The following is a 5,937-nucleotide window of genomic DNA, read 5'->3' as shown; positions in this document are numbered from 1 at the left end:
GAACTTGGGGCTCATGGGCCGGCCCGTGGCTCACTCAGGAGAGTGTGGTGCTGATAGAACCTGGGGCTCCCCCTTTTTGCAGTGAGTGGGGCCTCAGAAAGTCAGCTTCCAATGGGACCAGTGGCGTTTTCACAACTGGCCAAGGGATCTGCTACTTGCTGTGGGCCCCTAGATCTCCAGTTACTGGATAACTGGCATTTCCAAACATCTCCTGTACATTAGCTATCTAGTACTGTCTAAAATTTACTTCAGAACAAGTGGCTTAAAACAACACACATTTATTATCTTACAATTTGTGTGGATCAACAAGCCAAACACAAAATAGCTGGGTCCTCTGCTTCAGGGTCTCTCATAAGGCTGCACTGATGTTTGGGGTCCCATCTGAAGACTCAACTAGGGAAGGATATGCTCCCAAGGTCACTAACTTAGTTGCTGGCAGGAATTAGTTCCTCGAGGGTGGCAGGACAGAAGGCTTTGGTTCCTTTTGGATGTTGGATGGAGACCACTCTCAGTTCTTTACCACATGGGCCTCTGCAATGTGGCAGCTTGCTTCATCAAAGTCAGTAAATGAGAGAATCTGCTAGCAAGATAAAAGCCACAAAGTTTTATTACCTACTTATGGACATGATATCCCTTCATTTTTGCTGTATTCCATTGATTAAAATTAAGTCACTAGATCCATCCCACACTCAAGGGGATGGTGTTCCACAAAGGCATAAATACCAGGATGGGAGATTATTGGGGACCACCTTAAAAGTTTGCTTACCCCATACTGTAAACAACTGACACTCTAATCAAGAATGCTGGTGCTTAAGTAGTTTTTTAATTTTCATTGATAAGGCTGCTCTCATGCTTGCCTTATAAAAGAGAGCAATAATGTGACAGGATCCCTCCCCTCCACATACCCCTACTCTGCATGTCTTGTAGGGTGACCAATTTGCTCCTCTATGGACTAATAGAAGGAGTGGGACTCATTCCTTCTCTTTACTTGCTGAGACTGAATTGAAAGTTTCCCCAAAGGCCTGTCTCTTAATCTGAAGTATGTGACATTGTGGCTTTCATTCTGAGCTTTGGAGAGCAATAGGAAATCACCTCAAAAAACCTGCTTTGCATGACAACCTTGTGCTTGGTTTTCTTCTCTCCCCATCCTTCCTCTTTGCCTCATAAGCCCAGTTTCACCCCTGGACACTGCCTCACCTCTGGTAATTTCATGGCTCCTGTCTGCATGCTTGAGGTACAGATTCTTCCCACCCTTTGCTCACCAGCTGCTCTGGGACCCCAGCCCAAGTGGAAGATGTTTGAGAGAGTGACTCTGACATTACTAATCAGCTTTCCTCCACACCAGCATGCATACTTATACACCCACGTGCACACGTGCATGCGCACACACACATTTTATTGTGGAGACTGGTAGCTGTAGCCTTACGCATCCATAAACATATGTACTTAATAATATACACATCAAGCTGTTTTCATTGGTTCCCACACCACTGTTATGTTTTGTGAACAAACTAACTCATGTATTCTTTAGTAAATAGACTCTATACTTCCTTAGATTTTCTGGCAGAATGTGTAAAACCTCTAGCTTTGAAATCAGGCTGTCTAGGTCCAAATCCCAGCTTAGCTTTTTAGTAATTATGTGCTCTTGGGGCAATTCCTTAACCTTCTCTAGCCATCAGTTGCTCACCTATAGAATGTGGTGATAACTGTTCCTGTCTCATAGGGACAATATGAAGATTAGATGCACACAAAGCACTTAGTTCAGCATCTGGCACACAATGAAGATGGAGTAGAAGTTTGCAGGTATCAATCCTCACAAGAACCCCGTGCATAGCTATTATTTTTCTCCCATTTTAAGGTGAAGAAAATGAGAACATGTGGCTAGAGCAATGCAGAAACTGAATATAAAACACACTCCAGGTTTCAAAGATTCAGTGTGAAAAAAATAATGTAAAAAAACTCACTAATGGGGAACAGCAAATAATCTAACACAGAACTGAAAGAAAGAACAAAGTACTAGAAACCAGAGGCAAAGTTTGATATTAACTAGTAAAGGTTTCATTTCACCAAAGAACACCTGTAACACCTAGAAGGATCAGAAGTCCCCTGGGCTACCAAGCCAGAAAGGGGGTTAGGCCGGGAGCCTCAGCATTGCCTCCCAGACACCTGTAACCAGTCCCCAGGGTGGGGGACGAGGGCCTCAGGCTCACCCCTCCCCCACATACGCAGCCAGCCTAGTGGAGACCACCGACCTGCTGCAGGAAGCGCCCAGGCCCTGGGCGGGGGCGGGGATGAGGCCCTCAGCCACGCCCCCCAACACGTGCAAACCAGCCCAGCCATGACCACCAAGCCGCATAAAGAAGGGCTCTGGCTTCCTGCGCTGGGGTGGGGGGTAGGGGGTGGTGGGTGGTGGGGGGCGAGGACTTTTGCCACATCTGCCTCATATCTGCACCCAGCCGGGCAATGACGAGGCCACTGCTGGAAGCCTCCCCCCTTCCCCCGCCATGGGAATGAGCGGGGCGCCACAGGCCTCACTCCGGCCCCTCCTTCCTCCTTCTTCCATCACATTTCCTTCCCCTTTCCCCTCACCCTTTCCCTCCCAACTCCTCCAACAACATTCTAGGATGTAAAAAATAATATTAATAAAATCACATTTTCTTTAAAAAAAAAAAGTAAAACGAAAACCCTAATAATTTTTTTTATGTGTTGCGATGCTAATATATTAAATAAATTGGGTTAAATAATATATACTATTAAAATTATTTTCACTTCGTTTTTACTTTATATTAATAAACATTTAAATTACACCTGTGGTGTTCATCTTGTTTCTAATGGACAGCACTGATAGATAACCAACGCAAATCCATGCACATTCTGTTTTCTAAGTGTGAAATAATTAGCCCAGAGAGTGCTGGTAAACCCCATCCTTGCACTAAGCACTTCATAACAGCTAGCTGCAGATTGCAGCCTAACTACTAATATCAGTACCAATACTACTTAGCACAACTACCAAAATGAAGGCAATTTATCTTTTTTATTCAAACTCAGTTAGCTACCTCTGTTCATTCAGCTGACAGGAATTAGGAAAAAATAGATCATCCCATCATCCCCCCACTCCACGAGAACCACACACTAGAAGCAAGAATCCTACCTCCTGAGGCCCCTATTACTGTAATTTTTAAAAGTGCCTCACCTGACTTCCAAACCTAAGCAACTCAATACTTAAATGCTAAAATTTATGGCACATTAACTAATGTTTATGTAGCCCTTTATGGTATTCTCTCTTACACACTGGTGTTCAGCCAACATGCTCTAGTACAGCCATACTGATTGCTACAGCAAATAGAATAGTAACTGTGATGAGCAGTAAAATTAATAATTACTATAAATTCTAACATAAACTCATTAGCTATTTGTCATTAGATGGTCTCAGGTCCTTGCAACATCTGAGACACATTTATGGCACCACCTGCCAGTTTAGCCACCTCAGGACAAGCAGCATGGCTGAACTGCACATCTTTTGTTCTGTGTTCAGGAAAGTCATCGGTTTGTCATTATTTTCCTACTGCTATAACTTCTAAATAGTATATTTGTTTGGTATTTCCTTCTTATTGTTAGGATGCTGTTATTCTTCTGGAAATAATTGTGCAGTGTTTTGATATGCATAAACTCAGGAACTTAGAATACTAAATAGTGAATGAAGTGACAAAGTTTAAATCCATTTTATACATTGCTCTTAGTATTTTATTTTTTAAAAATTTGTTAACTTACTATTATTTTTTTACATTCAAAGATGTTGCAGAGCACTGGGAGGGGGAGAGGGGTAAGGAAACGGAGGTGAGGTGGGGGGCCAGGGTTGGCCCTGGCCCAGGGCAGCTCCTCCCCTGGGCTGCTTGCTCAGAGTGGGGGGCATGACTGAGGCCCACAGGCTCTCCTCAACACCCCCCTCACTCTGGCTCTGGAGCCTGGGGGGTTTCTGGCAGTGGCTCCGTTGTCATCGTCAGTTGTTGTTGTTGAGGGGCTGGATGTGAATGTTGGGGTGGTGGGGGGTAGGGTGGCGTGGCTGGGGCCCTGGGGAGGAAGGGGTTACACGGCTGGGGAGCCCTCTGCGGCTTTAAACATTGCTTTTAAATATTATAAACATGAATCTTCCGGATCTGAGAGAGTACGAGGAAGCCAATGATATAATACCCAGATTGTAGTCTAGAACGAATATAGTACACAAAAAGTTATGACAAGTGGGAATGCCTTCAATATTGTGTAACATTCAGTTCAAAGTAAACAATAATTTTAATTTCTAAAAAACCCTGATAATTTTGACAAAATTTGCAGGTAGCTGATTATTGCTAGCAATATAAATATTGGATGCAAATTATATGTAAATCTGCATGAAAAGTTGAAAGTTGACTTCCGAGCACATTCTGTCAGTGCTCAGAATTCAGTGAAAAAAATTATCAATTGTTGAGAAGAATTTGAAGATCTTTATGAATTAATTTTGTACAATAAAGTATTTGAAATAATACCATCACCTGAAATAACTTCTGTTTTATCATAAGATGAACAAAACATTGAAAAAATGTCATCACAATGTTAATACTATCTATTGTGAAATTAGAGTATTTTACATGCTAAATAAAGGCTTTAAAAAAGGTTATAAGTAGTGCATATTATTGCAGTCTACATTAATGGCTCTGCTGGTTGCAAATCATATATTTATTGTAATGAGACAACTTTTTAGAAAACATAAATTTAGGCAATAAACCACTATCAATGAAGCTTCAACTAAGACACAAAAATGTGTTTTAATCAGTTACCTAATACTGAATTTAAGACTTTTAAAACTGGATGGCTTTTGTTGATCTCAGGAATTCAAATAAATGCATGAAGTGGTGAATACGTTAACTACCCTGATCTAATCGTTATACAACACATATATATCAAAACATCAGATTGTACCCCATAAATACATACAATTACAATGTGTCAATTAAAATAATTTAAAAAATAATAGATATTTTAAAATATCTATATCAAACTTACTCATGAGTGCTCAAGAAAAATGGTTTTGATGTGAAATAGTTACATGATGCTGCAGATGGTTCCAGTGTATGCCACAATTTAGGGTGTCAGCCAAAATTTTGGAAAAGTTTCTGTATGTTTTAATTTGGTGCTATATGAGTCACTGTAGTCAATGATTTCAGGATGATGCAGTAAAATATTTAAATGAAATAGATTAAATATTTGCCTCTGTAAACTTTAAACATTTAAGAAAATTTAAAAAATCTATCTAAAGAGGTTGGAATTGAAGTCATAAAACTAGGAAGAATATTTGGTCACTCTGTAGTGCTATGATGGCAAAAGCATTAGGAAACTGTATCAAACCTTTTATATGCACTTTAATAGAAGTTGTGAAATGGGAAATGTTTAGGAAAAAAACATTTTTTTCAGAGATTTGTCTTTAAAGGCATGTTTTTTTATTTTTTTATTTTTTTGTCTTTTTCCGTGTCCGGCAACGGATCGCAACCCTCAGTGTCGCCCCCGCGCCTCGCTCAGCCAGTGAGCGGGAACCGGTCTGTATGTGGGATCCGAACCCTCGGCAGGAGCGCCACCGGGCCGGCCCCTAAAGGCATGTTTTAACAGATATGTCAATACTATCTTTAGCTTTATCATAGAAAAATGTTAACTATTAAAGAAACTGGATTAATTTTAGAAAAAATAAGAATCGGGCCTGCCCGTGACTCATTTGGGAGAGCGTGGTGCTGACAACACCAAGTCAAGGGTTAAGATCCCCTTACTAGACATCTTTAAAAAAAAAAAGAATTAGTTAACATAAAATTAAATAAAGGAAGCAAAGAAGAAAAAGCAGAAAATATTATTTTTTAAAAATATAATATACCATTTGAGAGGAAAAATGTCAACTTCAAAAGGAAAACTCAA

Source organism: Galeopterus variegatus, unplaced genomic scaffold (genome assembly GCF_000696425.1).
Source record: "Galeopterus variegatus unplaced genomic scaffold, G_variegatus-3.0.2 Scaffold1170, whole genome shotgun sequence".
In the NCBI taxonomy this organism is placed as follows: Eukaryota; Metazoa; Chordata; class Mammalia; order Dermoptera; family Cynocephalidae; genus Galeopterus; species Galeopterus variegatus.
Note: the sequence above shows the minus strand (reverse complement) of the source record.